This window comes from Alligator sinensis, unplaced genomic scaffold (assembly GCF_000455745.1).
Source record: "Alligator sinensis unplaced genomic scaffold, ASM45574v1 scaffold521_1, whole genome shotgun sequence".
NCBI classification, from domain to species: Eukaryota; Metazoa; Chordata; order Crocodylia; family Alligatoridae; genus Alligator; species Alligator sinensis.
The window spans coordinates 134,573-157,015 of record NW_005842374.1 but is presented as its reverse complement, the minus strand read 5'-3'; the positions used below and the strand labels follow the sequence as shown (position 1 = coordinate 157,015).

The following is a 22,443-nucleotide window of genomic DNA, read 5'->3' as shown; positions in this document are numbered from 1 at the left end:
CCGCCGCCGCCGCCGCTCGCCCCTGCGCCGGACCATGATGAAGTTGTAGGTTTTACATCGGAAAGCGCAGATGTTACACACGCACCTCGGGCGGGCTCGGATCCCCCCAGGCTGGTCCGGCACTGGGACCGCCGTGACCACCTGGTCGCACCGGGGAAGGCGGCTCTGCCGGCGCCCAGTCGTGCCTGCCGCGGCCGCGGATGGTGAGCCTCCCGCTTGGCTGCTGGAGGGGGACGGGCTTGGCTTTGCGCCCACTTCATGGGAAGGGCCGGCTCCTCCCTGGCTTGCCCCCGCGGCCAAATGGCTGAGAGCAAGCAGAACTCGGGGCATCCCCTGCACCCCGAGCCCCTGGGCTTGCGCCTGCATGCGGGGTGCCCGCCAAAGGATTGGGGAACATCTGAAGCCCCAAATGGGGCTGGAGGATGTTTGCCAGTTATAAGGCCGTTTATGGTGCTGGACTGACTCACGGATTCAGAATTTGATTTGGCTAATTTGGTTTGGAATACCGGGGCGGGGGGGATTCTTAAAAAGACTGACTTTTATTAGTAGATGTTAAGAGTTATGAATCCAAAAAGATGACAAAACCAGTAGGGAAATACAGATCGACAGAGCAAGGGACTAACGAGAGAGGGAGGGAGCTGAGGAGGGGAACGCAACTAGGTTACAGAAAATACAATGTTAGCCAATTACACAGACACACACATCTACACGCGTGTGTATATACACACCCACATGTGCATGCATGCACACATATAATGTATGTATGTACAAACATGTATATGAATGCACACAAGTGTACACACGCATGTACACATGCGTACACACAAACAAGCATGCATATGCATGCACACAATAGCATACACGCATGCATATATGCATACGCAATGTGTCTGTATATGAGCAATATCTGCTCATATAAAGAACATGCTCATTTACTTATACCATACAATATGCATTCTCTATATAAATACATATTGGGTATCAGCTTTCAGCTAATGAACTTTTATAAATATTAACGCTCACATGAGGTAGCAGAGGCTCTTGTGATGCAACATGGATCTGTGCAACACTTACTCATGGTTATTAATCTATGCATAGTGATCCAGGTTTCTTTGGCCTGATTTATCAGGGCATTAGTGCTAGAGTCAGAGCACCAGGAGAATCAGCAAGTCAGTCACTTGAGTAAATTAGCCCCCAAGGATGTTTTCAGGTTAGGGCTCCAAGATTGAAAAAACATCAAACCCAATCTGTGCCAGCTATGTGAGACTCCATCAAGTTTACATCAGCTAAAGTTCTGACTCATCATTTTTGCTGGCCAACTGCTAAAAATAATTGAAAGCGAGGCAAAAATAGAAGATGACTAAATATATGCATTTTACAGGGCACTTAAGGAGAAGCCCCTTTAAACGAGATGAGTTTATGTTAAAAGTAAAAGCAGTCCATCAAATATTCTTCCACGGGCCTGTCCTACATAGTGCTGAACACCTGCAGGTGCTATTGTCCTCCAGGATTGCACCTAAAGCATCCAGCTGAGAACAGGAGGCACTGAAGGTCTTCTTTAGACTTCAGCACGTCTTTGTGGTGCTGCCACCTCCTGCAGTTCAATCAAAGCTGGCTATTTTGGGGAAGTCTGACCAATGATTTCTGAATACTTCAGAATGTGCAATGCCACAGGTATGAGTTTGCAGCGGTACAAACCTCAAGCATAGACAGGGGAAACGGTTCTTTGCACTGGTGCAGGAGCTTGAAAGTGGGGTTGGCTCCATTACTACCAACGGTTTTGTCTTATCCTGCACTTAAGGCTGTAATCAAGGCAAATCCCAAGGGTAAACGAGGCTAGGTGATGACAAGATGGCCTCTTTTCTCAAATGGGTCCTCCTTCAGAAGGACCCGTTTATGTACAAATAATATTACCCTGTGGTCTCTCAATTCAGCTCCTTACCCCACATCTACATACAATAACTCTCTAATCCTTTGTTTGCGAAATCTCCTCTGTGTGAACTCATTTCATTGTCTGTGAAAGCAGGATGGAGATTACTGGAGTTGATCGTGTTTGTTTTGTGACCGGCTCTTTTCACTAACTTGCAATTTAAAGAATGACAACAATGAAAAATAAGAGGGAAGAAGTCCATGCACCACAGCATTTTATCTCCTCTCCCCCCCCCCCCCTTTTTTTTTTTTCCCCCACACACTTTTTCCCCCCCCCCCCCCCCCCCCTTTTGTATTTTCAGCCCATGACATACAAAACATTAACACCCTGCAATAGTCTCAACTTTTGGGCCTGATCATACAAAGTTATGTTCCTTTTCATGTGCTCTCCAGTCTTCAGTTCCTGTTGGCCTGAGGTCAAATCCTGAGCTTTGCCCAGTGCAGTCAGTTCAGTGGGATTCCTCACAAGATTTGACTCTGCATCTTTCAATTGCTTTGTGCAGAAGACAGTTCTTTACAAACATTCAGAAATCTACAATTTACAAAATCTGGAAGCAATTTCAGAAAGACAAAGCAAACCCCCCAGAAATCCCAAATGCATGCATGTAGAAATAGACTATTTATCTCCCTTGTAATTGAAATTCATTTCATAGAAAATGTCAGAAAAACAAACAGGGAAACACATGGAAACAATTCATTAAAAATCCCATGCCATTACAGTATGCAAATATAAAAAACTAGACAAAACACGTTTGCTAGATGGTACAGCAAGGGGTGCATTGGAAATATATAGCTACAGTTAGATTAATATAAAGATTTATAAAATAAATGACCCCACCACATATCCTGTCTCCTGCTTGTGTTGCCAAAAGGTGATGATGGGGAAGATCCTGAGCAAAGAAAAAATGCAGCTTAATTTTCACTCCAACAAATGTTTAGCCTTGCTTGAGGCATGTTAACCTCAAGTCCTGTTCCTCTGTTTATTGTAAAAAAAAGTGCAGCTCGCGCTTAAACCATGCAATCAGAGATAACAGCTTTATCTGAACAGGAAAAAAGCAAAGACAGATGTATGAAATCCAAATTGCCTTTATAAAATGTTCTTCCTTTGCATCCTCTCTCCCCCCATGTTCCCACCCAGCTCACTACTCATAAACTGAAGCACACCCTGGCAAACCCACTGCCAGATAAAGGAAGCCAGCAGTTTTCCATACATAGATCATGCTACAATGTGGGAATTCAGGAAACAGCACAAGAAAGGGGTTCTTAATAGCCACTCCAGCATTTTCAGGCCAAGTTATGCAATCATGCAAAGGTTACATTAAATGCACTAAAAGACAGAAGATAAATATCACTGTGGAAACAATTTGGAAGTAGGAAAATAAATCTCTACCCTGTCCTCCTCCTAAAAGAGTGTTGGAGTAAACTGGAATCCCTCCACCTATGATTTTGGAGTAGCTGCCTTTTGCATTCTTTAAAACTCCTCCTTTTACGGTTTCTTCCTTCAGTAATCACTGCAGCCTTGCTATCTTTCCTTCTCTGCAGCTAGAGTTAAGAAAGCTGCTCCGCTATATGGATCACAGTCACGGCCTAGTCTTATGGTCTTTGAGGGCACGTAAATGAACTGTCTGCAGATCTTTGATCCACAAGCCAGTTCCACACAAGCTCCACCCCAGCACAGAAAATACACTGCTGGCCATGGCCCCAGAGGCCTTTATACCAACAGAGACTAAACGTCACCGCAGCACTCTGACCATGTCCTCAACCTACCCTTGGCACTGGAGGCTGCTCGAGTGGGTGGCTATACGGCCTTTTCCACATTCAGGCACTCTCCCAGGCTTGAGATTTCCACAACCAGGTACTGACTGACCAGCACAGAGCAATCAAAGACGACTCTGGCCACCAGTATCTTTATTTCATTCAGCAATGTATGTATTTCCAGAAATCAGTGGAAGCTGTAGATTGAATGATATAATCATAGGTTCGTAGAGAAGTAGGGCAGGAAGGGACCTCCAGAGGCCAACCCCCTGCCTGAGGCAGGATCAGCCCTAGCCAAACCATCCCATACAAACCATAATAATAACCTTCTATTAAATAAAAAAAATCAATATAGAAAAGAACAAGAAAAGATGCTGAGGCTAAGAAATGTCACAAATGTACAGGAACCAAGGAACAGGAAGACAGGCTATTTCCTTGTCCTTACTCTTATCACATAACTGAAACAATAATTCTGAGTGTGCTATCCAGGGGAACGTACAGTAGGTACAAGAAGAATTATAATAGTTTTGTGCCTTGGGGATCTACAAATAAGAATAAAAACAAAGCTAGATAAAAATCACCATTGCCAGTGTACCAGGAAGGGATCTGTGCAGCCAAGTGAAGTGGTTTTCCCTGAGGTCACTACATCTCTCTGGTAGGAAGAATGCCAACCTAGAAGAGGTCTCCTTGGACATCTAGTCCAGGCCCCCATGTTCACCCACTTTGACCCCTCACATACCACAGCCACAAAGCACCCTGCTAAGAAACATTTCTGCAATGCAGAGGGGAGTAGTGAGCAGGGTAGACAAGGACACTGCCCTTTAAACTGCGGGGAATTTGTTAGGTTAACACGTGCTGGGAGGATCCTAGGAAAAGGACCATACCCCATGCTTCCAAGGTAGTCAAAAAAATGTCCTGAGGGGGGGGAAAAACTCCTTCCTGACCCCAAATCAGGTAGTTGCTTTGACCCTCAGCATGGGAGCAAGACCCACCAGCTAGGTGTCTGAGAGATTTTAAGTATGAGCAGGATTATCAGCATACCTCAGCCAATCTTCTATCTCTAGCTGTGACCAATGTCCAAAACTTCAGAAGATGGCAAAGTGAACAAAAGAGCCAAATGATGCCTCCAGGGGGAAAAGCATTTTTTCCAGGCCAACAGCAGAAGCCCTTATGTAAACCTTGCTGACAGAGAAGAAATTAAGTGGGTTGAGCCAGTATTAGAATTCAGGACACCTGATGTGTCCAACTCTATGTTGTATCTAGTGGATCACAATACACAAAGTAAGCCCCGAGGCCACATCCAGATGTGCATGGATATTTGGTTCCCCTGAGAAAACCAGCAGCAGCGCACCTTGTGCCGCCACTAGTTATTCCCAGGGAATGCCTGTGCCACGTGTGCTCTGGCATGCAGCATGTTACCCCGGGTGGGGTAGGTGAGGCTGGGATCAGCGCTGGGCTGGCCCCAGCAGCCTCACCTGGGATCCCAGGGACCAACCGCCTAGGGCTGCAGCAGCAGCAGTCCTGCCATGCAGAGCCTGGCTGGCAGTGGAGTGTGGCTTCGACCAGCCAGGCTCCAGCTTTGGGCAGCACATGCTGATGCTGTGTGAGCCACTCTGCTTTTTTTCCCATGGTTTTTTTGACCCCTAGATATCCAGGGGTCAAAAAAACCCTCTACACTGCTCCCTTGCAGCACGGAGAACAACTGAACGTGTGGTATGCAGCACCGCAGACACGTCTGTGGCGCCACATACCGCATGGCCGTGCCTGTCTGGACATGGCCTGAGAAGCGGTCCTTGGATGAAGGTGGTGTTAAAATGCATTGTGTTTAATAAAGAAAAAGTCAATCTACCTGAGCCAGCAAAAGTAAATGCTATCTGCAACAGGCTAGTATTCCTCATGAGACAGATAGACATACAAAAAACTAGAACTCTTAGTTCCAAAATGATACGTTTTATTAGACCAACTGGGAAATCACAAGAAAATTGTCCTTTTCTGCAAGCTTTCATGAGACAGATATCAGTTTTCCAGTGGAAAACCTAATATGTTTGGGGTTATTAGGAAATGTTTGTGTTTCAGAATAGACATAAATTATGAGTTTCTTTCCCCTCTCTAAATACTTGTGATATCTTTCTACACCAGTTTATTAGCCTGCTAATTCTACACAATAAAAAATTAATGAGAACATAACTTAGCCAACTGCTGTGGAGTACATAATTACCGAGGCCCTGTTTATGCTGGGTTTTACAGTGAATTAAATAATATGGTTCTAGCAAACTCTGGGTTCGGCGAGCTAGCATAGACAGGAGCGCACAGATTTTAAAAAGTCTGCTCTACACTATGTCCTTACTAAGTTGAACTCGGTTTACACGTGGTTCTTTAACCCAGTTCCCAGCCCAGTACAGAAGACTCTTGAGCCTTGGTGGAAACAACAGGGGCCCAATACCCCACTGAAAATGGAAAATAAAATGAGTGACTATGTTCCTCACATAAATCACTCCACTGCTACAGTCTGTAAGGGATGTTCTAGAATGAGTGAGCTCAGTTTCCCTTCGACAGAGCATTTCTGAAATAGGTCTCATAGTCAGCAGCTGTTTATCAGCATTAGCTACAGAAAATTAAATTAAATGCATTGGCTGCTATCTGGATGTATCCATGCCCTATCCATGCCCAGGAGGTTTGCCTGAATAGCAGGGAGTGTTAAAGTATCTGGTCTGACCTACTGAGTCATATGTTAGGGCCCAACAGATTTCCCATATCAGTACATGTCTTTTGATGCGTTTCTCACTAGCAGATATTTTCTGCTTATAGAAGTTGCACAAGGACACATTAAAGTGAAGCAATCTCCTTTTTTTTAATTTTATGTGAAGAACAAAACTAGAGTAGTGCTCAGGTCAATCCATAAGAAAGACCTGACCCCAAAGCAAACCCATCAAGAGTGGAAGTAATTGGAAAAGAGATCCCTTCACACGTAACAGTAACAAACTGGACAGCTGAATTTTAAATGAGTGGGATTCCTGGCTAAGGGTCTGTCAAGGTCAGGACACAGCAGAGACCACCACACCAAAACAAGTTGATGCAGTCCGCAAGATGGTGGTGAATGATACTAGAAGAATGGACAAGTGCAAGTAAGGAACAGTTAGTGCATGCTATCCTTAGTGAAGACTTGGGCATGAGAGTGGAATCACCAAAAGGGGGCCCGGGGCAACTTCAAGCAAACTTAGAAAAAAAATCACGAGCAGTCTTGTGACTTGGGACAGGACATAAGTTCACCACTTGGAGCCTGAGACCAACAGCAGAGCATATGGTAGATATCTCAAGAAATTCAAGAAGATGAGCATCAGTAAGGTTGTAGCCAATTGCAGGAAGGGGAGAGGGGAAGGAAAGGGATTATCAGTCATGACTGACTACTTTTCAACAGGAAAGACCATCAGTGGAGTGTATCATGCTACTGAACTACTGTACTTGCGGGAAGCCATCAAGAGCAAGTGCCACAGGAAGTTGAGTCAAGGAGTGCTCTGTCTCCAGGACCACGTATCATCCCACAACTCACTGGTTGCAGTGACCTCAGAACCAAATGGAAGTCTCTGTGGATTCTACAATGATTGGAAAACGAATTTAATAATGAAACCACAAGAGAATAAAAGTTCACCAAGTGAGAGGGGAAAGGATTTTAAATCTTGTTTGTTGTTAGTGTTGTCAACTGCTGTCTAACTTTGGCTAATGAACAGTTTAAAGAAAGGAAGTCATTGCTAAAGTATTGGGACTAAGATGGAGGACTTGCATTAGAATATGTTCTAACACATTTAGTAGTTCCCCAGTAGGACCAGACTTGAGGTGCCTTAATTCCCAGGATGCCTTAGTCTAACAAAAATGAAAAACTAAATTGCTGACAAAAATAGAAAAAAACAAGTCTGCCTTAATGCCTTTTGAATAAATCTTTAAGAAGAAGAAAAGGAAGCACAAGTCCATTTGTATTTAAATCCTTTCCTTTGCAGACCAAATTTTAAAACTGGGGTCAGAATCATAGACCTGAGAGTTGGAAAAGACCTAATTAAATTTTGTATCTTATTCCCAAGCATAGGTTCAAATACAACTCCAGTTCTAAAATGACCCTTGTACCTGAGATGAACTAATTATAAACTCGGGGCCAGATCCAATTATAGGTGTGCTACATGTTAAACTGATTCTTTGAACACAAAATTAAGAAGCAGCAGTGAAGTAGAATATATTATCTAAAAAATTAGATAACCTGCATTAGAGACAAACCATGTAAAGTTACATAGAAAAAGCAAAAAACATGACTGGCATCATTTTTTAAGCAAATGGATTACTTTTAGAATAATAATTACACATTTTCTTTAATGGAATTTCAAAAAAGATCAATGGTAATTAGAGATAACAGGCCAGTAACTATCAGACAACTGTGTTCCTAAACAATAAAAATTATAACAAAGTGTGACAGGTGGAGGAGGTTGGGTAGATGTGATATCTTTTATTAGACCAACTAATTAGTTAATTAACTAGTTGGTCTAATAAAAGATATCACATCCATCCAAAGAACTTTGTCTGCCTATGTCCTTAGACCAACATGCTACAAGCAACAACCCTAAACAAAGTATGATGATCACATTTTCCCAGTCCTTTTCAGAGGCAGGCTCCAGGTTGTGAAAGGACACCAGCACACTCTGCTGGCAATACCAGTTGAATAAACCAGTAAGAAGCAGAAGAAACCAAATTAATTATCTTTTAAAAAGAAAATGCCATTTTCGTTTTAAATGGGATACAAATCTGATTCATTTCAACTTATCAAACAGTTAAATAGTTTATGTTTGAAAGAATTTAACTAAATTGGTCTAATAAGAGATATCAGATTCACCCAAAGAACCTTGCCTGCCTATGTCCTTAGACCAACATGGCTACAACCTACACCCCTTCAAACATAACAGTCACTTTTAAGAGGAGAAATGACTATAGCTGGTCCTTAGTATCTTTGCCCCCTCAGAAACCATCTTTTATAATTTGAACCACACAGAAATAAATGTCATTATTTTAAGTGGCAATCTCTTCACTGTTTACTGTAGGAAAAAACCCTTGTATTGCTACTAAACAGTCTAGAATCACAGAGAAGTATGGGGTGGAAAGGACCTCCAGACATCATCTAGTAGTCCAACCCCCTGCCAGAGGCAGGATCATCCCTATCCAAACTAACCTATACAAATCCATTGTCCAACCCATTAGTAAAACTACACAGCCAACCCTGACGCAACCACAAAACACAACACTAACCTGCCACAGGCAAAACGGGGACAACGGTGACCAATGTCCTGCTGCCATTGAGGGTTGTTAAGATAAGCTTGAGATCCAAAAAAAAAGAGCCATGCCCCCTGCTGCAGAGTAAGGCAACCCTCCACCCCCCCCCCGCCACACACACACACACGCTCTCTCTCTCTCTCTCTCTCTCTCTCTGTACCAATCTGACAATGGGGTAACATTCCTTCTTATACCAAACATGGTGATCTGTCTGACCCTGAGCAGACAGACAAGAACCTCTAACCAGGAACCTTTGGGTTTAAGTTAGTAGCATTGTCAGACCCCAGTCAAAATCCCCAGCCTTGGCTGCAGCCAATTTCCAATGCTTCTGAGAGAGATTTAAAAAAAAAATGCTGATGCACAAAGCAGCAGGATGGGGAAAAGTTTCCTTCCAGGCCCTACATGGCAACCAGCAAAACCCAGAAGCATGGGAAATAAGCATAGGAGAGCACAGACAGCAGCACTCCTAGATCATCCCTGACCAAATGCTTGTCCAGTCTCTTCTTAAACACCTGTAGTGTCGGAGAGTTCCCTCAGCAGTCTGTTCCACTGCCTCTCTGTTCTGACGGTGGAGAAGTTTTTCCTGATACCCAATCTAAACCTATTTTGCTGCAACTTCAAGCCATTGGTCTGCATTCTGCTCTCTGCAGCAAGAGAGAAAAGGGTTTTTTCCCTCTTCTTTATGGCAGCCCTTCCTATATTTGAAGAGTGCTATCATGTCCCCTTTTAAGGGCCTTTTCTGCAAGATGAACGTGCCTGTTTCCTTCAACCTTTCCTCATATGACTTGTCTTCCAAGCCCTTTATTATTTTTGTTGCCCACCTCTGGACTTTAACTTCTCCATGTCCTTTTTAAAATGTGGAGCCCAAAACTATACACAATATGCTAGATGAGGCCTAACTGATGCCAAGTAAAAAGGCACTCTCACTTCCTATGTCTTGCAACTAACACTTCTATTGATGCATCTGAAAACCATGTTTGCCTTTGTGCAGCTGAATAACACTGCAGACTCATATTGAGTCTGTGATCTATCTAGACTCCTAGATCCTTCTCTACACTGCTGCCAACTACCCGAGTGTCACTCGGTTTGTTTTTGTGTCGTTGATTATTCTTCCTGAGGTACTGCACCTTGCATTTGTCAGCACTGAACGTCATCCTGTTAGTGTAGCTTTTCAATCTGTCAAGATCCTTCTGAATTGCGCTCCTGTCCTCCAATACATTTGCAATCCTTCCAGTTTCGTGTCATCTGTAAATTTGCTGAAGAAGCTCTCTATTCCAAGATCAAAATTATTAATACATACGTTGAACAGTACTGAGCCCTGGACAGATCCCCATGGGACTCCACTTGAAACCTCCTGCCTGTATGGATCCATACTGACCTGGACCCGTTTATAATTACCCTTCGCTTGTGGCAATCAAGCCAATTGTTTTATCTACCTTCCAGGAGTTTTGTCTAGCCCACATTTCTCCAATTTGATTGTGAGAAGATCAAAATGCAAGCCCCGATGAAGTCCAGATACACTATTATCCACAGCATTCCCTTCATCCACCCAAGTAGTTACTGTTTAAGAAAGAGATCAAGTTTGTTTGGCACAATTTGTTCTTAGTAAATCCATGCTGGCTGCTCATGATCAGCCTTTCCTCCTCCAGATGCTGGCACATGGACTTCCTTATGATATGCCCCAGCAACCTCCTGTGTATCAAGGTGAAGCTGACCAGTCTATAGTTCCCAAGGTCCTCTGTTTTGTTTTGTGGGTTTTTTTCAGAGAGGCACTACGTTGGCCCTGTTCCAGTACTCTGGTACTTTGCCTGTCTTCCACATCTAGATATAAATCAGTAGAGGAGATATGCCCCGTGACCCTGAATCTTCCTAGTTTATATCCTGGTGTTCCATCAAGATCAGTGCCATTTTCATAAGAACAGCAGCAGCTTCCAGGCATGTCTATACTGCAGTGTTTTTTCTCCACATTTCCAAATGTAGCCCTAGCATGTACGCAGTGCTACCACAGCCTGGCCACTGGTATTGCAATCAAAATATAGACTAAAATGCTGTCTACACTACAGCTTCCACCATGGAGCTACAACAGTAGCACATCCATGGCTCCTCATTTTCCAGATGTTATATACAAGCTTTATATACATACACGGTGTGTTACACCATCATTTTAACTGTAAAAGTACAGTTTAAATGAGACAACATACCCCATACACTCAGTTACTTTATCATAAAAGAAGGCAACAAAAAGCAGCTCATACATTTACATTAATATAGGTGCATCCACACTAGAGATTGTACCAGTGTAACTACCTCAGCAAAAATCACACCCCTGATTGAGCTATGCCAGTAAAAAAAAAACAAAAAACCCTGTATAAAGCAGGCCTCAAAAGAGTTAAAACAGACAAACTGAATCTGTGCGCAGCTCATGAGTGGAAAACAAAAGACACAATGTGAGTTAAGGACAGAGCATTCATTAGTTTAGGATTGAGTTTCCTGGCTTTAGCCAGCTTGTTTCCCCTTTATTATTTTGCAAAGGTACCTTTTTGTTCTTCAGTTTCTTTTTCTTTTTTTCAGTATGGTAATAGAAAGATGCTGTACTTATGTTAGGTAATGGAAACTAAATACACATCAAACTGCTTTCAAATGGCTTGGTTTGGGTTTTTAATTTCCTGAACACAAGAGTATCAAGACTGGAAATCTTTTGATGAATTCAGTGGGCTTTAGATCAGATCTTTACATAACATGTTTGATTCCCCAGATCTCTAAGGGCTCCACAGATATTAGTCTAAGGTCTTAGCAGTGTGTATGCTTAAAAATCACTGTTTTTAAAAAATGCCTGGGGTATTATCATTCAGCTCTATTGATCCTTGCAACACTCAAGGCACTACTATAGACCTCCTGCCAGAGTTTTTACCAGTGTGTGATCTCCCCTGGGCCTCTGTCTCAAGGGCTCTCTCTTGTCAGGGTCTAAATTGGTATATGTGAGGCCAGCAGAAAAGCTCCATACCAGGACACACAATTTGCTCAGTATACTCAAGACACCCAGTTTCACATCTGCACTACATCTGCCCCAGCTAGAGCAGTAGAACAAATTCCCCAGTGCCTCATCGGGAATTTTGGTACCCAATGGGCGCGTCTGCACAAGATGCTTTACTGTAGAGTTAATTACTGCATACTAAGCATCATTGTCCACACATGCTGACCTTTTACTGCACAGTAATTTCCTCTGCTCAGCAGTTAATTTACTATCTGCAAATCCAAGTAGCAAATTAACTGCCAAGTAATTACTGCACGGTACAACACATGTAGACAGCCAACCAGGAGCAAATTTGCGGCCAGTCAGTGGGGCAGCAGGGCGTGGGAGATTGCTCCCTGCCCCTAGGAGCTGCCTGCTGCCAGGGCAGGCTCTGCCACTGGAGCACAGTTGGGGACAATGTCCCCCTGCCCCAGCAGCAGGGAGCTCCCAGCCCCCGCTCCGTGATCCTAATCATGGAACAGGGGCTGGGAGATTGTTCCTAGCCCCAGCTCTCCAATGTGATTGCGGGAGTGCTCTGTGATCGTGATCAGTTGGGAACAGTCTCCCAGACCCTGCTCCATGATCAGGTAGTGGGGGCTGGGAGCGTTCCCTGCCCAGCCTGGAGCTGGTCCCTGGCTGGGACGTGCCACTGACTGGGACCGCTCCCGGCCAGCCTTGGGCTGCACAGGGCTGCACATGCAGCTGGAGCTGGCTGGGGACTGTCCTAGTTTGGGCAGTCCCCAGCCAGCTCCGGACTGCACGTGCAGACTTCCCTGTGCATCTCAGGGCTGGCCAAGAACTGTCCCAATCAGGGCAGGTCCCAGCCCTGTGTCCCAATCAGGTGATCAAAGCACGAGGCTTGGAATGAGCTGTGGGGGAGGGGCAGGTCCCAGCCCCCTGCTCCGATCTGACAGTGGGGCACCTAGCAGCAAGCCCCCTGCTGGACGGGGAATCCCTGCAGCTCTTTCCAAGTCCCCTGCCCTTGACCGGGGAGCCAGGGCTGGGAGCTCCCTGCTGCTGGAGGACATGGTCCCTGCCTGAGCTCTGCCACTGAAGCCCACCCCAGCAGCAGTCAGTTCCTGGGGTCAAGGAGCAATCTCCCAGCCCCAGCCAGGGGACAGCTGTCTCCTGGCCCCATGCTTCCTGCCAGCCCTTGGGCTAGCACCCAGGGGGAGCCTAGAGCTCCCCCTGACTGCTACAGGAGACCAGTGCAGGGCTGGAGGAGGAGAGAGCAGAATGCTGCCATGAGTAGCAAATTTGCTCCTGAATCCCCGTACAGGGCAGGAATAGCAAATCTGCTCCCGAATCCCCTCCTGCCCAGGGTGGGCTTACTCTAGAGTAACTTACTCTAGAGTAAACCCACCCTGTAGCATTTGCACATGTAGACACACCCAATATGCTACAAATGTCACAGTGGGAGCTGCTGGATTCTGATCCTCACTAACATGCCTACGTGAGAGAGAAATTCTTGAAAATCTAGTTTAGATTTGGGGTTGCCTGAAAATCTATCCTTGGTCTTTTTTTCTTTCCTTTTCTTTAAAAAGAAAAAAAACCCAGCAACAACAACCTGACCCTGTATAACCTGACTGAGGGCTTAATGATTTATTTCTTAATCCAATAAGGATAGCTATTGGAGGAAGCAGCTAGAAGAGCTGGCAGAAGATAATGAGAGAATGGACTAAGGGCCAGATGAGTCTGGGTCTACTTTTACTGTAGTTGGTGATGGATATTTGTGCATCAAGGGGCGTGTCTACACATGCCCCCATGGCACCATTGTTACTGCACCATCGTTTAGCACTTTTTTTAGTACCTTCTGTACTGTGCTGGTGGCACGCGGTAATTTTTAGCTGCTATGTCGCTGTAGCAATGCATTATAGCGAGGGAGCACATTACTACAGCGATATAGCTGCAGCGTCACAGTTTGTGCCCGCTGACACTGTCACTGTAGTGTGTCACTATGTCACTGTAGCGTCTTGTGTAGACGCACCCAAGTTGACGTAAGCATGCCCATATGCTGTAGTCACAATTGTGTATTTTAATTTAGGAGATGGCCCAGCAGACAGCTAGATGGACAACTACGCAGGTTTTCATAGATATAAATTAATGAAGCTGTGTACTACCAAGAACAAATAAATACTAATGGTGATTAATAATTAGCAGGGCAATAATAATCAGTAATATTCTACATACAGTCAATTTCAGAAGCTGTTGTTCTGGAGAAGCTCATTCTGACAATAATACTTTATACAGACGCCATAGCAGTTTTTCACCAGACAAGCACCAGGGAAATTAAGATAAGTCTTAGGTGGAGAATGGCAGTCATATGACAAAGACCATGTTGCCCAACCCTGTAGGGAACGAAGACTTCTGTATAGGAAGCCAGAGTAAATTCCTACAACAAAGAACTCTGATTTCAAACACAAGGGTCCATGTTTTTTGAGCAACTGATGCTCAGGAACATAGCAAGGTACAGGAAGAGATTGTTACAATGTACAGAGCCAGGGTCCAAAAAAGAAGGTGCTAAACTCTGAGAATTTGAAAAGAATTTGGCCACCAGTGTGGAAAACTTACCAGAAAGAGTTCAAATGCTTCTCCATTCTACTAGCTGAGCTCTACGTGCCACATGCCCCGATGCCCCTCTTTCCCCATTCATACATGTATCCTTGCCTTAGCAAGATACGAATTTGGTATTCAGCTCTGTCCCTTGATCATTAATGCAGACTCTTAAGCCTCAGACTTCAAAGGCAGACACACTTAAGAGTCACAAGAGCAGAATAACGGTCTTTCTGTCAAAGGACTGGTAACCTGGATCTTTCATTTGATTGCACTGTACAAATATCGAGCTCCTAGCAAGACTAGGAAATTCCATGATTTATAGAGGGCTTCCCACAGATTAAGTTAATAGGAAAACCCAACAGTGCCTCACCTCCTTCCTCTCTCCAAACACTGGCAAATGAAAGAAAATAGGGTAGCAGGGAAGAAGTGAGCTCTCTGCAGATATGCTGTGGAAAACTGAAGGCTTCAAAGTGGGAACTGTCCAAGAATTCTCTTCCTGCCTTTTGCTGTCCCACTTGGTGACATGCTGGGCGTCATTTACACGTACATTTACACCAGCTTCAATTTACTGCACAGTAAGTGGGAATGGGCCGGCGTCTACACGTGCAGGCATTAAAGCATATTAACGTTGTGTGTGGACTGACTTGGGACTGCACAGTAAAGCATCTACACGTGCATTACGGTGCAGTAATTAATCGGGTGTAAATTTGATACCTGCATGATGCAGATATCAAATATATGTTCAAGTTGGCGTAAGTCGCCTTTTTTACTGTGCAGCAGAGGCATGCATGTGTAGAAGCGCACCCATACTGTGCAGTAATTTTGGTTACTGCGCAGTAAATGTGCATGTGTAGATGCACCAAGTATGTCCTCCAGCACACTCTACAGCCATGGTTGGTATGAATGTAAACCCACAATCATTCCCAAATAGCCAGCAATGTTTTTTCCCATCTCCTTCCATCACATCTCTTCCCTTTTTGTTATTCTGAAATTCATTCAGACCCTTCATCTCATTTCTTTTCTTTTCCCCTTCCTTTGTTTCCTCACGAGGTTTTCTACACCAGTTCTCAGCATCAAGGTTGTATCCTTAATTATTTGTAGACTGTGATTGAGAGACGCATTTGTAATGGGGATAATGATACACCTAGCTCTTGGAAAGAGTTTTGAGACCTGCAGATGATGAATTCCTATAAAAGAGCTAGAGGGTTGAAATTATCATCTACTACTTTACTTATTCTTGTCATTATCATTATGATTAGGTAGAATCAAAATCAAATCAGGTTTCCTCCCTACTTTTTCCATACAATCTTGACGGAAGCTAGAATCTTACAAGATCCAGCCAATAATTATTTGGGAGTTGACACTGAGAGTCTGAACCTGACAATTTAGGGCCAAATTTTTGGTCCCTGCTCTGGCCCTGTTGAAGCAGAATAATTGAGGAGCTATGGATTCATCTGGCCTAGACTACATCAAGAACCGCCAGAGAACCACATGCCAACCCCTGGAAACCCATTGCTGTGAGCCCCTTGGGTCACTCTAATTTATTTGGGGGCTAAATCTGGCTACCCAGAAGATCAAGGTAGATTAAAGGTTGTTTAAATCAACCTCTACCCCCACTCAGATCCCAGGTTTGATCACAGTTCCTTACAGCCTGAAACTAGGATTACTGGAATTGGTACTTGGATTGCAGGATCATAGCAGATATCTAATAGGTTTGACACACAGACTGTCAACATGGGTATTCTCTCAAGTGAGGGGACCAGGCTGTGGGGTGGTGGCAAAGACTGCCAGGCACAGACACTACCCAAAGACAGCTGTGATTGGGTGGGTCCCAAAAATTGTTTGGAGAAAGCAACACTAAGATAAATGTATTAACTCTGCTGGGATTGTTAACAAACTTTTCAGTTTGGTCCCCCACATGACAACTGGAGAGCTGGAAGTTGCTCCCAGTCTGATGAATGTAAAGTAGGGGTGCACCGATAGAGATTTTGGGGACCAATACTAATAGCCGATTTTTAAGGAGACATATTGACCAATACTGATCCGATTTCTGATACAGCTGCATGCAGCTGATAAGTCATTTGTGATGGATGGGGATGGAGGAGAGAAGGGACATGGGTGGGGGGGAGGGGAGGGCAGATCAAGGCCCCACAGTGAGGGAGGGAGTGGGGCAGGGGCTTGGGTAGGCACTGCCCAGCCGGGGTGGGGTGGGGCACTGGACGGAGCCATGGCTCATCCGGGAGACACAGGGTAGGGGGTGGCTCCCACAGCTGCACGCACCCCAGGAAGGTATGGGGTCATGTGCCCCTGGATCTGTATGGAGGGGCTGCAGCTGCGGGCTGGGGCTGCACCAGGCTCTTCCCAGCATGTGGTGGGAGGGTTGGGCCAGGGCTGCACTTGGAGTGGGCAGTGGCAACGCTGGGAGGGAGTTATGGGGGGCTGCAGCCACCCCAAATTTCACTGTAGCCCCCTCCCAGCACCACAGCTGCCCATCCTAAGCACAGCCTCGAGGACAGCCCCGAGCACAGCCTCCATGCACTGGGAGCACAGCCCCGAGTGCAGCCCCCACAAACCAGGAAGAGCCCGGTGCATCCCCCAGCCCACAGCTACAGCACACCTTGCCTCCCACCCCCGTGCAGAACCGGGGGCATACGCCCTCCCCACTCCCCGTGCCCTCCCAGGGTGCACACCATGGTGGGAGTCTCCTTCCTCCCCGCATCCCCCGGACAAGCTGCGGCTCCATCCCGCACCCTGCCCCATCCTGGCTGTACAGTCGGGTGTTGATCTGCTTCTCCCCACACCCCTTCCATCCCCTGTCCCCGTCCACCACAACAGACTTACCAGCTGCACACAGGTCTCCAAGCTGCCAGGCTGTACTCCTAGCTGCCTGCGTGCTGCTCTGCGACTGCATGCATGCACGGGCATTTACTGGCCACATTATTGGCTGCATCAGCCTGATTTCCAATACAATCTGTTTTCTTTATATTGGTGCCAATCCAATATTAGATCAATGTATTGGTGCACCTCTAATGTAAAGGGCTTGTAAGGACTGAAGAAACCGAGCAGAATCTTGGTGTAGATGCTCAGGGTTTGAGGACTAGGATGACCTAACACCTTCCCAAAGACTCTGGAGGACTCAGGAAGAGGAAGGAAGGGCAGCTGCCTTCTCTGAAATACACTCCCTGTGGGGGTGGTGCAGGTACCTACCCTGGAGATCTTCAAAACGAGACTGGACATTCACCTTGCTGGGTTATTTGACCCCAGCAGTCTGTCCTGCCCAGAGCGGGGGGTTGGACCTAATGATCTCACAAGGTCCCTTCCAGCCCTAAACTTCTGTGACTCTTTAGACTTGAGAGGGGAGGGAGAGAAAAGGATGCATCCTCCATCTGGACTGTGGGGGATGGAGGAAGAAAGGGGAGCTGCATAACCTCAGTATTTCTCAGTGCTTTAAGGCAAGACAACCCTTTCTCCACTCTCCCATTCTTGTCCATGTACTGTAGAGTTCATGAATAGTCCACAGGCCTGCTGTGAGGCAGGGAAGGATTATCACCTCTGTAGAGATGAAAAACTAAGGAGGCACAGAGGAGAGGGAAGCAAATTGTCCAAGGTCACAAAAGGAATCTGTGACAAACCTGGTGCTGAACCCAGGTTACCAGGACCCTGATCCAGTGCCTCAGCCACTGAGCTATCCTCCCAGCCATGAACAACATGTGCCTCCTGAGGCTGGGGGGGCACGGCGACTGCCCACAGGCAGCAGTGGTGGTGTTGGCGGTGGTGTCAACGGCAGGTGCATGGCAGTGGCGAGCGGGGACCGCCTGCAGGTGGCTGCGGTGACATCGGTGGCGAGGGCGGGCCAAGCAGGGACCGTCCGCAGGTGGTTGTGGCAGTGTCAGTGGTGAGGGAGGGGGGCTGGTGAGCAGTGACCACCTGCAGACGCCAGCGGCAGTGTCAGCAGCGGCCAATCTCAGAAGGGGCGTGTGCCCCCCTGTACCCTTCCTACGCATCACCTGTGCTCCCAGCCCATTTTTATCTCTGGCCTCTAGGCTGTGAGTGTGGAGGGTGAGTGGGGAAGAGGGACAGGGGTGCCTTTCTGTGGACACAGGGAGAGAAATATGGTGAGGGAAATATGGTTCTTCTCTGGCCACGTAGGCTGGGAAGGAGTGGGCGAGAGCCCGCATCCCTCTAGACTCTGGTGGCAGGGACAGAAAAGGAACCAAGTGGCAAGGCTCTCTCTGAAATCCAGGGGGTAAGAGGTGGGCAGGGCTGTGCAGGGGGGAGCAGGGAAGCACATATCTCTCTCAGGACCTGATGGAGGGGGAGGGCAGGGCAGGGCTGCTCTGTCTGGGGTGAGGAGGAGGGCACGGCACTCCCACTCCAGGTTCTGTGGGGAGGGGAGGAAACCAGCAGGGCTTTCTTCTCCCCATGGGAGGTAGCAGCACATTCCTGTCTCAGCAAAAGCTTTGGAGATTAAAGCCCGGGAAAGGGAGAAGGGGGAGGAGAATGACTGAGTGGCTGCATCCACCATCCCCAGCCCTCTCCCCTTGTGTGAGTGGACACAAAGTAGTTCAAAGGGCAGCAGCAGAGAAGCCAGACAGCGCCTTCTTCCTTCCCCCTGCGCTGCTGGGGGCTGCTCCCCGGCTGCACCTGCAGCCTCCCCCTGCCTCTGAGCCCGCAGCATGCCCCATGCATAACAAATCAGCAGTGCAATCAGCCCAGCAGGCAGGCAGAGGATGTCTGCCAAGGCAGCGGCTGGAGGGAGCCAGGTGCAGCACAGCCAAGCACCAGGGAGACCCTCTCCTGCCCTCCGCACCCCACAGGGCAGTGTCCTGGCTCCTTACCCCATGGGCCCTTGCCCCAGCAGCATCCCGTTCATCCATCTTGAGCCTCTTCCCCTGGAGGTGACAAAGGCAGCATAACAATGAGAGACACCGAGGAGCTCTGGGAACTGCCTACCCCAGATTCAGTTATTAACTTTCATCAGGCAGCTCCGACTAGGACTCCCAGAAGAGCTCGGTGCGAGCCTGCACCGCACGGCCTGCTGGGAACTGTAGTTCTCAGCTGCACCACAAGCTGTTTCCATCTCAGCCCTGGCTGTACGGTGGGGCTCGGGGGGTCAGGCCAGGTCCTACTGGATCAAAAATGGGCCAGGTCCTAATGGGTTAAAAATAACTAGGTGCTGGGGTTTTTATGCACAAAGAGCAGCCTTATTACTTGAAATGATTTATGTCAGAGTAACGGAGAAGTCACCAAAGCACGGTGCATGAGACAATTGTTTAGCTCTTCCTGGGGGGCTGGCAACTCCCTTGGTGCTGGCTCTGCTCCTTTCCAGCTGTTACATCCATGTTAAGGACCAAGATTTTAAATGCCGTCCTGTAACATCCCTTTTCCCTGCAGTAGTTGCACCGGGGAATGGGAGGGGTGCTGGTGATGAGAAACTGCTGGTGAAAGCAAACCTCAGATGATGGACGTGTTTGAGGCGCTAAGGAGGGAAATAAAGTGAGAAACGGGAAAGGACAGTGTGCGCTCTCATGTCTGTCTACTCTATAACCTGCTGACTGGAATATGGCTGCTGCCACTGCAGTTTCCTAAAGGTGTAATGCAGGGCTAATGATATTATAAGAACTGCACACTTCCCATATCACAGCCCCGGCAGATGACATTATTTGGCCTCTTTGATGGTGGACTCATCAGAGGACAGTAAGGACTGTACAGGTCAGGTTCTCACTTCTAAAGGTGCTTAACCAAGTCATGGGTGACCCGCGTGCACACAGTTGATGCAGTACTGATGTTACCCATGACTGGAGACAGGTACTTAGCCCTGTTAGTCTGAGGTCAGGCAGAAAGCCTTCTGCTTGTGATCTTTTGTTGTTAGTGTGACATTGCTTTGCACAGTGCTTTATACACAGAGAGACATGCCCTGCCGTTGGCAATGCATAGGGGGTGCACACAAGTGCACATGCACCCCCTGACAGAAGCATCACTGACACTGCCGGCGGGGCCTGCGGGCGGTCACCACTCACCACCCCCCACCTTGCCACCAACACCGCCGGTGGCATCTGCAGGTGGTCACTGCTGCCAACAGCATCTGCAGGTGGTCACCGACCACCGTTCAGTGCTCGCCCTCCCCGCCTGATCCGCTCCACCGCCGAGGCTGCCTGAGGGAGCTCCCCGCTTGTCACTGCTACGCCCCCGCTGCCGTCACTGCCGCCTGCAGGCAGTCGTCGTGCCCCCCCAGCCTCCAGGGGCACATGCTGTTCATGTCAATAATCTAATATATTTATAAATATAAAAACATGGACATTTCTTTCCACTGTAATGAGCTGGACATTTCTAGAGAGACTCGGGGAGGAAGGTGCTGACACTTCTGCCCTGATGGAGTTTGGTTTGTACACTTAAATGGTTTTCATAGGTTTAGTTTTTCATTGATGGTATAGCATAAATGAAAGAATTCACTCTAAGCTGGTGTGAACGCAGCACCGAAGGCTAAGACTAAAATAATACAGTAGCCTTTTCAAGACTTTTATTTTAAAATATTGGCTAACTCCCAACAGCAAGGACTGCAGTTCTTCCTCTTTAGTTATTTTGTTTGGTGGTTTCTATTGTTAAATATATGCTGCACAAAATACCTTCCACAGCTCGTGATCTTTTTTTGGCACCCCATACGTTAATACAGATCTTCTATAGGATTATTTATACAGAGTTATATGTATTTCATGTTTAATGGTACTGAGCTATCATTTCCTCCCAAGCATATTCTAAATAAATATAATTAAAACATAAAAGGATGATGATTCATATCTAAAGGAATGTCATCATGAAGTGTACAGGGGTCATCTAGAACTGATACAAATCCAGCAGAGTATAAGAGGTTGTCATCAAAGGGACCTAATCCAGGTATTTATAAATATCTAACTACAGTGATATCTATGTGCTAAAACACTAATAAGGCTTGCCAAAAGTTTCAAATGCCTGGGACCTCTTACCTACCAATGTAATTAAATGCTGATAATGAAGTGGATATCTTTCATGTTCTCATGTTGAACCATTTCTCTATTTTGTTCTTCTGTGAGGCTGCATGGGTATCTTTTCCTCTGTTGTAGGATGGCCTACATAGAAGAAGATCTCAAATCAAAATCTAGGCACAGCGAGGCTTCAGAACTCTCAGCAGAGTGAGTTTCACAGGCTTGAATACGATAGCAATTAGATAAGCTACACAGATACAGAAACATTTTAAATTGTGCTGAACAAACTTTAAGAATGAGACAACAAAATGCTCTAACACTAAAAATCATTGCTTATGGGTGTTTCAGCCACGCTGAAGTTTTGACTGATTTTTCGAGAGGTGGCTTTGATGAAGAAAAAATATGTTTTTAGTGTTTAATGGCCACACGCTGACCTTTCACTGTAAATACCAAGAAGGCAGCCACATCAGAAATGTTTGTTGTTACTCCATGGGAATCCAGGACATAGAAGTGCAAGAGTGACACTCCAATGAATTGTGCTGTCATTAGGCCTCACTCACCCGGCAGACAAGAAAGACTTGGTATAAATCCTGGTGGGGTATTTGTTTTTATAGTATTAGATTTTCAAAATCCATCGTTTTTCTGTGGATCACAGACTTGCTCCTTTCTTTACCTCTGCGGTGCTGCTGTGGGAGGTCTGCATCCCAGCCTACAAAACATGAATAATAGCTAAAAGCAAGTCCAGCAAATGTCTACATGGCTCCTGCTTGGTCTGGGCACCTGGGAGATTGAGGACAAGGAAAAACATGGTAGTTTAATTATTTCAAACTTATTTCTCATTTTTCTCCCTGGATTCAGTAGACAATTCTATTTATTTATTTAAAAATTCAATCTGAGTGTATATTTTCCCTGCTGCCT

The 22,443-nt window shown here is 46.3% G+C and overlaps 1 protein-coding gene across 3 annotated transcripts in view; it reads right to left on the bottom strand.

Annotated features, from left to right (window-relative positions):
- Positions 1–19,422, bottom strand: part of AMOT (angiomotin) — a 77,472-nt gene extending 58,050 nt beyond the window's left edge. For 2 of the 3 annotated variants that reach the window (XM_006029367.3, XM_025210824.1), the window contains exon 1: positions 86–219. The gene's annotated coding sequence lies outside the window, so the exon portion shown is untranslated. Of the gene's footprint in view, positions 1–85; positions 220–19,401 lie in introns of those variants that run through there. The other variant, XM_025210823.1, reaches the window with a different exon arrangement.
- Between the last annotated feature and the right edge of the window lie 3,021 nt (positions 19,423–22,443).